Source organism: Ambystoma mexicanum, chromosome 11 (assembly GCF_040938575.1).
Source record: "Ambystoma mexicanum isolate Mex_15411 chromosome 11, UKY_AmexF1_1, whole genome shotgun sequence".
In the NCBI taxonomy this organism is placed as follows: Eukaryota; Metazoa; Chordata; class Amphibia; order Caudata; family Ambystomatidae; genus Ambystoma; species Ambystoma mexicanum.
The window spans coordinates 249,660,380-249,674,833 of NC_090934.1; positions in this window are offsets into that span (position 1 = coordinate 249,660,380).

The following is a 14,454-nucleotide window of genomic DNA, read 5'->3' on the forward strand; positions in this document are numbered from 1 at the left end:
CCTCCGGATACATCTGTACACATCTACGACTACAGCCAACTGACACCTAGTACTGCATCTTTCTTCCAAAGATATACATTCCACATTCTGTTCTAGTACACTACATATTCCAGCTAGAATACTCTATATGGAGTAAGATGCTATACAGTACTGTTGTCTTATGCCAGATCACACCCTGCTCCCAGTAACACTTCATCTCCTTTCTTACAAACGAGCTACCGTTATTGTTAAGATAATTCCTGTATACCCCTCGCTCCTGACCCCCTTTCCCACAAATCTAAACACTGCCTCCAAACTCCTTTTGCACAGAACCTTCACCTCAATCAACTGGGAAAATAAATACCCAAATACAAAAAGGAATTTACCAACACCTCCTCCCATATCCACTACACCCAGAATATCCAACGTTACTTCTTCCCATGTCCCTTGGGGCATACTAGGTAGTATCATAGGCTGGCTTCGACTTGCCAGTTCCTTTCTATATGCCTCACACTTAATGCTGTCTTTCAGCCTTCCCACTACCGCCCCATCAACGTTGGTTTACCAGTGATGTGTTCTCAGTGCAGCTCTTGTGTGCAAAATATCTATGTCTCCCACATGCACACAATCAATTAGTGCTTCCCTAAGACTCAGCGGGACGACCACACGTCGCAAATGGTATAGCAATCCTTCCTCCATGCTCAGCTCTTTTCTCATGTCCCAATAGCTCCTCTGATCCCCCCTGAGGTACCCCTTGGTAGGCCACTGGTTATTCGCATAGCTCATGACCGCCACCACATCCTTATCTTGAGGCACACAAATTATCCAATCTGCCTGACGGATTACTTTATTGTGGCTCACAAATACTTGTTTAGTCAACAGCGACATTTCAACTTTGAAACTGTACTATTGCATCAGTGCCACCCAACTTTCCATCCTACGAAACAATTTGTCAAAACCTTTGGATTCAGTGGTCTATGGTCTGTCCTTAAAATGAACTCCGACCCCCACACAAGTGTGCAAGATTTTCTACTGCCTCATTTGTACACCAGTTTCTCCTTCTGGTTCCCTGAATACCTTAGTCAGGCCCCTTCAGAATCCTTGACGCATGTGTATTTATTATCTCTTCACACCTTCTGCCAATTGTGATACTGCAGCACCTAATACAATCTCTCTATCATCCAAGCCAACAATCATGTGTCGTCTAGAATCAAATCTCCCTAATGGTATTGACCAGTCAATGTCCTTATTTATCCTCTAAAATTCTTGACTTCACTTCTCTGTCCAATGAAAGTCAACTCCTTTTTTAAAAAGGCACCTCGTTTTATATACTTTCTGAGCAAAGTTCCTTACAAACCTTTGGTAAAACTCTATCATCCCTACAAATTATTGAAATAACGGATGTGTGCCGCGTGTTTTGGACTGAGGACTGTCAGAATTGCTGTTTGGAGTGCTTGTAGCCTGCCTACAAGTCTTTCTACTTCATTGTGAAATCACTGTGGGCAGGGCTTAAAAGCCCTTTCACACGCGCAGCGCACCGTGTGTTTTGGTGTTCTGGTGGGCTGGACCGCTGGAACACCGCAAATACTGCTACAAACAACGGAACAAGAACTGTTTCTCTCATGTGCACTCCTACATTAACGAATAACCAGGTACGTCCTTGGAACTGGGGTCCCTCAAATTAAGTCAAATGATTACATGACCCTTCTATTTTGGTTCACTTTGGCGTATTACACACGGGGAGTGTGTCAGCTCTGCTGCCATAGCCCGTCGGTTTTATTAACCTTGGTAACCATACTTCAAAACTGTTTTAATACGCTGTATGAAATTGAATCCTGTTTAAAGAATAATGTGTGTTACGTTGGAAAGAATCCAAGTGATTTGCCCGCAGCTGAAAGTACCGCGGGCAAATCGTTTGCATGAGGAAGGTGCGACCTACCAAAAGTTTGCACCTTTCTCATGCGAACACACATACATTCTCACACCCACACACACACACACACACACACACAACAGACCCACAACACACCCATAACACACCTCCCACCCACACCCTCAGTGCACCCCCACCCACACCCCCAACATAAACAAACCCCACTTACCTTCATCTTCACACTGGTTCCCTGCAGCGCCAGTTCCCTTTCACTTCTGTGATCGGGAACCGGCGCTGCAGGGTCCTTTTCTTTTGTAACGGAAGGCTGTGGGGGTATCGCCGGCAGCCCCCGCTCACTATGCCATAAAGTATAGTGAGCGGGGAGATGCAGGGGACACCCCCCGCAACCCTCTTTTATTTATTTATTTGTAAACGGAAGGCTGCGAGGGTGTCCCCGCAAACCTTGCTCACTATACCATGAAGTATAGTGAGCGTGGTTATGCGGGGGACACTCCAGCAGCCCCCGTTTTCTTTTTCAATGCTACCACCAAAGGTTAGAACTTTTGGTGTTCGAACCTTTGGTGGTAGCATTTGTTGGAACTTTTGGTCAATGCGACCATTTATTTTAGGTAATTTCAACCTAAACCGTCGGAAAGTCTGCAGCAAGTCACTTTCTAAAGTACATTTATAATAACATAACCAGGAGCCTGCGAGAGTAAAAAGGATCCTTTCCCTATTTTTGCTCTGTGAATCCACCTATTGGTTGGAACTATAGGCATTAATTGGACACATTTTCTGTCTTGATGCCTCGCATTAGTAATCCTCAGAAATCGTGCTACAACTAAAGGAAGGGTGGTGGCCGGGAGCAAGAAGCCTCTGCTCAGGGTGGAACTAAACGACTTAACAAAAGGAAAAATAATTCAAAAGCAGCTTCACCTGCGCTAGCTATACCTGCTTTTCTCCCACCTGAGAAAGAAGCAATAATTAACACCCCTCCTCCCCCCGGTGCAGGAGATGGCTGACTGCTCGCAGCCAGAAGGTGGTATGTTGCAGGGCTCGCTTAACTTCAATGATGTCGACAACATTTTGCTGCTTGATTTATGCGTATCCATCCAGAAATCAATGTTACCTGCAGTGAGAATCCCCAAGTGAGTAAAGGATAGCAGGAAATTGTCAGTGCACAAGTGATTCATAATGGAGAGAGTTTTTTTACTACCCACACCCTTTGGTCGTTTATCGGATTCCCCTAATCTGGTAATGGACTCAGAGGGGGCAGTGAAAATTGAAGACATAACTCCCTCGGAAATCTGCGTTAACGACCTTTCGATATTAGTTCAATTACAGTCCTCAATGACTTCAATGCAGTTTGCTATGAAGATCCTGCTTAAATTATGTGAACAGATCCACAAGAATATCCAACTGTCTATGCACAAAGTTAATCCTGCACCTACTATAATCCAAGAACCGCCGGAAAAAGTAGTTAGTGAATAGGAGCTGAATCCAGCTGTTGACTCTTCCACAGGAATAATTAACAAGTCGGATCCTGAGGCATCAGCTACGTTTCTTTCTAGGAAGCAGCACCGTCTGGAGAGATGGGCGGAGATGCGTAATTTGCAATGTGAAGTAGCTCCAACGCTCCCCAAAACCAACCTTCTGGGGAAGAAAAATAAAAAAGCGCGTAAAAGGTCAGTACGTGCTAAAAAAGGTTTGAGTAAAGGGGTAGGTAGCCTGACAAGTTGGATAATTCCGGGCAAAGTGGGTGACGCCACTAATGTCAGTATTGATCTGCAAGATCTGAATACATCTCAAAATCCAGAACCACCAATAACTATCTATTCCACTCCTAACAGGAGACAAAGAACAGTAATGTTAAATTCACCGGACCACTGAGACAAACCTTCTGGAGTTACTGCTTCTATTAGGAGCAATATGTAAAATAAGATCTGTATAATAAAAAATCAGAAGCAAAGATCCTATAATAAATGGTTGGCCGGATCAGCTTTTCTTGCTGGACCTCACTTAATACCTCAGCTACGTGTTCTATTAACGGATGGTTTTGAGTTTTTCAACCCTTTGCAAGGTTCTAATCCTAATGTCTCAGCAATCCACTATACAGCGCATTTACTGCATAAACATGGTGATGTGCTTCCATCAGTGGACAGAGAAATTGATGTAGACCCTGAAAAGTTTGATCCATTATTACCACTTAAATCCAACGGGGCTGCTACGAACTCCACATCAAAACCTTCTTTGCCTCCTAAAGAAAAGGTTCAGATGGCTGATATTCAGTCTATGCTCTAGTGGCTGGCCGAATCTTTACCAGCAGTATTACATAAACAATGAGATTGGTCATTGATATCGTGGAACACTAGGGGCTTTTCCCACTTTCTGCCGCCCTCTGGATCTTTGTCCTCAATCACTAATCATACATGTTTCCTCCTCCAAGAAACGTGGTTGATCTTGCGCATTATTGTTGACGGTTATAGGATTCACCAAATACCTGGCAAGAAGGGCACTCTGGGTAGACCCTATGGGGGGCTTATTACAGGGGTAATACATACATTACAGTCTTGCAGGATAATGACTTGCTGGGGAGAACATTTTCTGGCTGTAGAGGTTGTCCTCCCTATGGAAGATCATTGGGAGAAATTACTCCTGGTCAACATCTATAATCTCCCTGGGGCCACCCTGAGAGAACAGATCCAATCAGAGCTGCAAGAGCTTTTTGCTAATTGGGCGGATGATTCCAGTGACCATAACCTCATTGTGTGTGGGGGTTTTAATTGTCATATCTCAGTAGGGGGGAAGGTAACCATCTTTCCTGCCTTATTACCCAAGGGTATCATGAGACAGGTCCTTATGGATCGGGAGTGCAATAATTGGTTACATTTCTTCAATGATTGGGAATTACAGTTATTGAATGGTCGTACCAAAAGTGATACTCTGTGGCATTGCATGTGGAGAAGGGGTACTTCACAAGCGACCCTGGATTATATTTTTGTGAGGAATGAAATAGCTCTAGATGTGAAAGATCTAGGGATTAGTCAGAATGCTTGGAGTGACCATGTAGCATTAATTCCTAACTTGGGCACCTCCACTGCTGAGCCGAATACCAAATTACTCGGGGTCCCTGTGTGTAATTACACACCAAACCGGATAATCTGGTCTCAGAGGAATATCTCTAATGCTAATCGAGACATCAACTGTCAAATTTCCCTAAATCTAGCCTCCTTTGAAGAAATGTCCACCAATGAAATTGAGAGGTGGATAACTTCTTTCTCTGGATCTCACCCAGCATCAGTGGTCAGATTGGCATTAAAGGAAAGTAATTCCGGTCATGTTTATGATAAAAATATTAGGGATGCCAAACGCAAACTTAGAGGGGACTTGTGTAAAGCAAAGTTGACCACCGGCACCCTTGGCTCCTATCACTCATTGGCTACGAAATTGAAGAACCAATATCGCAGATGGCTCAAGCAGTGGAGACGTTCTGGCAGAGATGTCCTGTGGCAGCAGATGGTGGGAAAAATAATCCAGTAGTAACATGCGTAATATCTGGTCACTATTGGCTGAGGCAAAGGGTAACAGAGAGCAGTCCCTTATTAATCCTATAAGTGCACACTCTTGGGAGTAATTTCTGGTTAAATGGAATACCCATGAGACTTCAAACATTATCATATTTAATCATTGTAAGCCCGTCTGCCCCCCATGTGCAGTCGACATTGAAGGTTTAGAGGAAAAAATTAAGAATCTAAAATCGTCTAGGGCCCCTGGGCCTAATGGAATAGCTAACATAGTTCTTAAGAATAATCCCAGGTTCTGTTCTTGTTTCCTTAAAATCCTTTTTGAGAAGGTATTGGAAGAGGGGGAGATACCATTGTCGTGACAGATGGCAGTCTTAATTCCTGTCTACAAGTGGGGCAACAAAACTGAGCCAGGTAATTACCGTCTTCTCTCTATGCTGGATAGTTCAGGGAAGCTGTTTGCTTCATTCCTCCTGCGTGAATTACAGACCTGGGTGGATAATGAGGGTATTCTTGACCGTTTCCAAAGTGGATTTAGGTCAGATTATTCCACTGCTCATAATGTACTCCTCTTAGACTCATTGGTTACTAGAGCACGTAGGTTATTCATAGATTTCACTGCCACGTTCGATCTTGTATGTAGGAAAATCCTGTGGCATAAATTAGAATGCATGGGCTGCCAGAATGCCATTTTATATTACTTGAAGTTACAACATAATAATACATCAGCCTGTTTAAGCCTGGATGCTAGGGGAACTATGACTGGATCTATTAATCAGGAACATGGAGTAAAACAGGGCTGTGTTACTGCACTATTATTATATAATCTTTTTGTATCAGATCTCCCTGAGTTCCTGCCATTGATCTAGAATTGTTGCTATGCACTGTGCTGTTTTGGCTTACGCCGATGCTCTAGTTATACTGGATCATACTTTCTGTGGTATCCAGCGATCTGCATTAGTGCTGTGGGAGTATGCAGATACCAATGGCCTAATTATCAATAGAGATAAAAAGGATTGATGCTTATCGCTATCTATTTTCTGGTAAAAAGATTTTTAGACCTCGCTTGAAAATTCGAGCGATAGAGATTGTTTATACTCCACACTATAAATATCTCGGTGTTGAAATCGACATTGGTAAGATCGAATTAGGAGAGCAGCGCAGTTAACCACTGTGATATATCAATTCTCTAGGAAAAGAGGAGGGTATTCTCTGTGGGGGGTCAGGCAGCTTTACATCCAATGTCTTATACCCACGGTGATATAAAGACTTGAAACCCTCATTGAGATGGAGCTGAAATGGCTCCAATTAGTAGAGAGGAGATTCTGGAGGATATTGCTGGGTTTGCCTAATTGTATACCTATGGCAATTATCAGACTAGAGCTTGGAAACATGTCACTCAGATCCCTAGTGTTAAAAGAAAAAAGCGCAACTCTACATTAAGATGTTGAATGCTCAAATCAATCCTCTATTAAAAAGTATGGCGATCGACAAACGTAGACAGCAAGAGAATGCACTTCTGAGCAAAAACATGACTGCACTATTTGATGCAATAGGCTGGACTCCTAATTGGGGGAAGATTACATTAACATGAAGTTTAAATTAGGAAAATGTGTTGATTTCTCTGGGAATGGAATGAAGATTTTCTTTGGCTGGGGTGACTGAAAAGTTATTCATTCATCCCTAACGTATTATATACATTTTTTTAAAAACAGCCGTATCTGAATCTTTGTCCATCCCCTAGCCTTAGCAGTTTTATCCTGCTGTTACGGATTAACCATCTTCTGGTATTGGCCATGGTGGGTTCTGCACATTCAGTTGAGGAACAGGATCGCTTCTATTGCATTTGCAATAATAAAAACCTGCTTGAGACGGCTAAGCACGTCTTGACTGAATGCCCCTGCCTAGGCAGAACCTATATACTCCATCTTGGCAGATTTGTCCATCAATTGGATACAATCAGGGATCTGTCATTTCGGAAACAGTGCGTAAACTCCAAGAATCTGAGTCTCCTCATGGCCTTTTACCCGATATGGACGATAGCTGAAAAATATGTTGTTAAAACTGCATAAATGAAACAAAAACCAAAGTACTAATCCGAGGTCCAATAAGATCTTAGTTGCCCTACGGGTTGTGTACCAATTATCTTAATTGACGGGAGCCATGTTTGAATAATGAAATAAAAATCAAAGTACTAATTTGAGTGCTATAAGATCTTAAGTGCCTTAGGGGTTGTGTACCAACTACCTTAATCGAGGGTGGGGGGGTTATGCTTGAATAATGAAATGATAATAAGATCAGGGAAATTATGAGATGGAATGTGTGATTGTATATTCTTATATTTAATTTTGTCATATGCTGCATTTATTATTTATGGTTTTAATTGCATGTAATAGATATTATGTACTATGTATCATGAATTATCAATATTTTGTGAGTGTATCTTGTTTTATATATGTGTTTTTTAAGTAATTAAAATGTTATTAGATGTGTAAAGTTTAAAAAAGGTATAACATTAAATAAAATAAATACATAAAAATCATCGTAATTCTCCTTTTGTTTTAAGGCGGTCCTACACGTTTTATGGCCTCCGCCAATTCTTTCTTTGGACAAACTCCCTTTTCTGATATTTCATGCCAAAGATATTCAACAACCTCCTTATGAAAAGTACACTTTTCTCCCCTCATTATAAGTCATCTCAACGCTAGTACCTTCAACACTTGGTTCAGCATCACATCATGTGCTTCCCTAGTCTCCTCAAATATATTATCTTGGAAACAGCACAAACCCCCAATCTCTCAAATAGCTTCACTGTTGCCTTCTGAAAAACCATCAGTGCAGAAACCGAGCCAAAGGCATTCTTCAGAATTGGAAGACCCCTTCATGGGAGCTGGAGGCAGTCAGAGCACATGACCCAGGGTGCAGTTCTATCTGGTGGCATACTGACATTATGTCTGCATTGGTAAACACCCTGCATATACCAAAGAAACACAACATTTTATTCATATTAGGTAATGCATGAGGGTCCACCATCACACACTTATTCATTTTCCTCGAATCCACACACAGCCATATTTCATTGTATTGTTTTCTGGCCACCAGCAATGGTGACACCCATTCTACAGTACTTGTTCTCTCAATTATTCCACTCTCATACAACTTCCTCAGCTCCTCCTACATCTGTTCCCTCAAAGCTATCTACACTGGCCTAAGTGTTGATGCCACTGGCGTGGTAAATACACTGCTGTACAAACTGTGGTCAGTTCAGTAGATTTATTGAGAAGTTATAAGATATGTAGAAAGTCCCCATGCCAAGCCAGCAGGTACTTCACTCCAGTCCCTTACAACTTCTTTTCATGCTAGAATCCCAGATGGAATACTCCTGCATTGCCTAGCGTTCTACCTATATTGCAAAGACATCCCAACAATATCCACCAAACCATAGACTCATACAGCCAAACAGAACCCGTATCCAGTGAAAATATCCCCAACAAAAAGACATTCATTACAAAAAGTCACAAGAAAATGTTGGGGTGAAAGGCTATTTCATTTTGTATTCTCCCATACGTTCAAGGGGAGTGTGGGCTGCGAATATGTCCCCCGCTCCCCTTGAAATATAGTGGGTTCGGGGGCTGCGGGGGACAATACAAAACGAAACAGCCTTTCACCACAACCTCTTTCCAGTGGCTTTTAGTTATGACTGTCTTTTCATTGAGGACATTTTCACATGGAGACACAGAACTAGGGTATTTACTTGCTTACCTTAGCCAATTAGTGTTTTGTGGGTTTTGTACAGCACCGTGAAAGTGCAACTTTTTTGGGTCATACAATTTGTTTGTGTGGGGATGGGACATTTTTGAATGTACGTGCTGATCAGCCTGATTGCTGAAGTTTACAGGCTCTATGTAGTAGACAGCCTTTCCCCGAAAAGGAGGAAATAGACCGTTTTATTGTGGTTTGTTAGTGTGCTGAATATAAGAGTGCATAAACGTATGTTTACGTGCATACTGTGCAGAAGACGCTCTTGCTACGATAAGTTGGAGAGTTCAAAGAGATATTTTATTCACCCAGGAGAACTTTGAATGTACAGTCAGGGTGTGTGTGTGCATTTCTATAGTCATGCAGTATAACATTAGTGCTGTTTTAGGGTGTAGGTCCTCCCATGTGTTTTTGAAGGTAGTCCCAATATTAGTTATATTAGTAATTGTTGGTCTGTTTTTAAGGTTAATGATATGCTCCACAACTTGTGGATTGTTGGGGATGCTTGATTCCTCTGGCTCCAATACAGAAATCAAAGCCAAGCCATGTGTTTATGATTATCACAATCTCTTTTATTTGAACACTTGGTAGGTCATTTTAAATAAAACACAACTATCTTGCAGTGTACCGCCACTGTTAGTCCCCTGCGTGTAATTTTCATCATTTGAAAGGCAGAGTGAAAAACTGAAGAGTAAAATGAGGCAAAATCACCTTTGCTCTTCAGGGTTATGCTTTGTTTTGAAAAAAATAAACACTGCCTGCTAATGACACTTTGCAGGTGGCATTTATTATTGAATTCGGGGCATCTTATACACGAATTATGCGGATGACACCCAAGTACTCATCCCGCTTACAGGTCACTATGAGCTGGACAAGAACACCCTCAACTCCATCTACGCCACCATCCAAGCCTGGATGGCTGACAATTGGCTTTGTCTCAATAGCGAGAAGACCGAGCTTTTACTTATTGGGTCACCAACCATTCTAGGCAACCTTGACAAACAATACACCTCTTTTACCATCGACAACATACCAATTGCGGTATGCCAAACAGTCAAGACTCTAGGAGTCTACCTCGACTCTAATCTCACCATGGACAGGCATGTTAATGCCATAGCCTCCTCATCAGCATACTACTCCAAACTCATCTACGCAGCAAGACCGTTCCTATCCTCACAAAATGGCCTCACTATTGCTAGGGCCATCATAGGATCAAGGTTGGACTACTGCAACGCACTCCTTGGTGGGACCTCCGGAAAAATCATCGCTAAACTCCAGCTTGCCCAGAACAACGCCCTCAGGGCCGCTACAGGTTTTTCCAGGAAAGACCACATTTCTGACCTTAGGAGGCAGGTCCACTGGCTGCCCATTAGGCAGAGGATCATCTTTAAAATCCTCTCCCTCACCCATAAATGCCTCCATGACCTTGCTCCCCCCTACCTTGCCCAGAGAATTTCACGACCCACCTCGGCCAGGCCCACCAGATCTGCCTACACCAACCTGATTTCTACCCCCAAGACTTGTAGAGTTCGTGCGGGCGGTTCGAGCTTCTCAGCCCTAGCAGCCTCACATTGGAACGCCCTACCTTCGCTCCTCAGGGGGATTGACTCTCACCTAGCCTTCCGCAAAGCCTTAAAAACTAGGCTGTTTGTCTAAACCTACCTGCCTTTATATCTACAGGCATACGAACGTCATTTGTAACTATGCTCCGCTCCTCTCTCTGTAACTAAGTACCTTATGTTTCCTGTGTTTACATAATCTTGCTGCTTACGCCTTTATGTAATAGCGCCTCGATGTCTATGGGCTGCAATGCGCTCTACAAATGTAAATAAATAAATAAATAAAAATAAATAAATTCCTATGGAATCCACTTGCTATTTATCAGGTGCAAATGCAAGGCGGAATCTATTGGATTTACGCATGCATAAAAGTCTCATGCAGGCTTGAAACCTGATGCTCTTCCAAGATGGAAGGCAAGAAAGTAAAGATGCAAACTCCGCTTTGTTATCCTGTTTTGCATTAAAAGGGCACAAGAACTCCCGGGACTGTAACAGGAAGCATAATGGCTTGCGCCTTGCCTTTATGGCTCAATTGTGCACTCAAGAGCATTGAAAATGACCCCCATTTATTTACTCATGTATTTTATTTGTAAAGCGCTAAAGACTCAGCCCGTGGGCATAGGAGCGCTAACAGGACAGACAAAAACAAATTAAAAAGGCATGTCCATAAATTCAATACAGGAAGCCTGGAAGACATGCTGGGAACCCGAAGAGCAGATCCAGTAATAAGTCAAATAGGAAAGTCTTCAATCTTTGCTTGAAGCAGTCAAAGAGACACTGCCCCTGAGTTCTGGGGGTAGAGCATTCCAGCAGTTGGGGGCTTTGGGGTGAAATGCCCCTTGGCTAAGCAAGGTCAGCTTTGATCTAGGTACCTGCAACAGGTGAGTGTGATTGGACCTCAATGCTCCTCGATCAGATAACCATGCCAGTCTGTCAGAAAGGTAGACGGGGCTAAGCCCAACAAGACATGAATGTATCCAAGAGAGCACACGAAACCCAATCCTGGCAGCAATCGGCCGGCCAATGTAAAGATCTTCTGGCCGTGGATATGTGTCTTCTCTTGCTAAGCCCTACGACCGCACGCACGGCAGAATTTTGAATGATGTGAAGTTTGGAAATCACATCTTTGCCGGCTCCCTGCAACAGACTGGAGCAATGATCTAGTTCCCCAGTAATAGCGATGGCAATGGTCTCGCAGTTGCTCTGCATCAGAAAAGGCCTTAGCTGGCTAAGCAGCTTCATGTAGTAAGCAAATGCTGAAACTAAGCTGTTAGCATCGTACTTCATGTTCATATTTTGACCGAGAATGACACTAGGGTTTTGACATTTGGCAGAGATGCAATAGGGCATCCTCGTATGAGAAATTCAGCATATTTAGAATCAAGCCTCTTCAGCCGATGGATGGGCAGTACCAGCAATCATCAACTCTGCTTTTGAGTCGTTGAGTGCTCAGTTGTTATCAGCCATCCATTGCAGATTCATGGAGTAGATGGAATTAACTGTATTCATATCTTGAGTATAGTTCCCAGTCAGAGGTATTAGGCACTCAGGGTAGAGTGGTTTAAGTGGGCGGGAGCAGTTGAGAGCAGTGCTCCTCTACTTTAAAAATAGTGTTATTGTTCCTATACCTTTATTTTAAAAATAAACGGTTCCAGAATGGTTTAGTTAAAAAAAAAAAAAGTGTAGGAAGAAGTTGAAAATTGCACTTCAATGCACTGATCACTCCCCTAAACAGCAGTTGTGTTTGTTTGGAGGTTTGATTTGCACGTGGGAGGGGGTGTGGTGATGGGGTTTGTTGTGAGCGGGGCAGGCCAGCAAGGAACATAGTTCCACTACTTCTATTGGTACACTTCGACCACTGACTATTGTCAGCATAGTGGGTATATGTGACACCTTTCCTGTACCTCAGTTCAAACAGCGGTTTTGTGAACATGTAGTAAAAGGTGGGAGATGGACACGATCCCTGAGGGACACCACATGTTACTTCACAATCATCGGATATGGCATCGCAGTAAAAGACTCTGGCTAGATGACCAGGCAAAAAGGACTTAACACAGTCGACAGCCATGTATAAAGAAAGCCAAGTGTATTCGTCTTTTGACAAGCAGTTAATTATCCACGAGATCAAATGCTGAGGACAAATCCAAAAGCATGAGCGGTGCCGTACCGCCATTTTCAAATATCTGATGTTTGCTTTTAGATCCTAAAGTGCGGTGTCAGTGCCATGGGCAATGTGTAAGCCAGATTGCTGATGGCCTAAGATGTTATTAAGGATCAGAAAATCCGGACTGACTCAGTGGAAGTCATAAGTATAGTCAGTGTTAGTAATGAAAAGTGGTGTATTTGGAGCTCTCGAGGATTGTCGTAGGAGAACCCTGACTAGTTAAACCAATCTGTTTATACCAACCTAAAAAGCGCAAGATTTTTATTTTCAAATGTGCCACAAAATTTCTGACATGCTTCTAAAAAAGCCCAAAATATAGTATTTCGGCCATTAGTCAAATCGACGAATCCATGTCAATTCCTGATCCCCACAGCCCAGAGAAGCAATGGCTCCACGCCACGCACATCTTTAGTGTGAAGCACACTATTTTGTGCTTTGATTCCTTAGGCACAATAAGGACAATAAAAATCGAATTATGCAAATTTATGAGCTGCCTATAACTCTTTTAATTAAGCTCAAATGCTGCAAAATGTCATAATTGTGTTGCAAGGTTTCTTTTTTCTTGCCGCAACATTTGGCAATCGATACCAGTATATCGGTGGGGGATAGGGGGGTTAGGTCTAGTGCTTTTAGCTGAACATAGGAGTCGGATTGGCAGAATATTTCAGCTGTGACATTCGCTGGCATGGACACTGTGGAGCTCAATGGGCTCCTCTACTGTGTCTTTGAGGTCTTGTAAATCGCACACGTGATGGTGTATCTGATGTCCACGTCAGTGGGAATGACCTTGATTATACCAAAGCCACAGACCTTCTGCGGCAGCTGAATCCTGACCTTGAGTGCCTGCTTCTACAGTTTCCGAAGTGCCGCATTGGTTTTTTGTATATCGCTGCCCATATGCCGTGGGCCAGAGGCTAGCGCAAGATTGACATTGCCTTTGTCAATGCCCAATGCAACTAGAATGTGATAAAATGCATTTGTGCTGTCATGCGTGATCACAGAATGTCACACATGTTCCCTTTTACATCTCCACAAATGGCCCGTATGCTGTCCATGGAGGCTTGGTTTATATAATTGACAATAGTAACTCAATGTTTTACCATAACATGTAGGATGTTTTGTCTGCTGTGCTACAGTAAACTATTTTTTGTAGTTAGTTTCTCACGTGTTGCATGTTACATTATTTATCCCATGTGTGGTGCCAATGTGTCCTCTTTGGGACTGTTTCATTATGTCTATTTTTATTGTAGGGGTGGTTGGGACGATGTGGGGGCGTGGGGGTGGGGGTTGGGTGCTGCAGATGATTGTATACATTGCACCGTATAAGCCTCACTTCCCTTTATCGCTACGACCTTTACGCTCATGCATTCCATGTCAGGTGTGCTGGTCGAAGGTGTTTTTTAGTGTCAAGCAGTAAAAAGGTGTATTTGTTTGCCCTTTCAACCTTTCTGCGGATGCAGCCCATCCATGTTGACTGCACTTTGGATGAATGCGTGTGTTATACCCTTCATTTCTTTTCAGACTCCATGCCTTATGCACATGTCCAGAAACATCAATTATTGTTTTTGCCCCCAAATAGTAACTACCTCGAGTTTG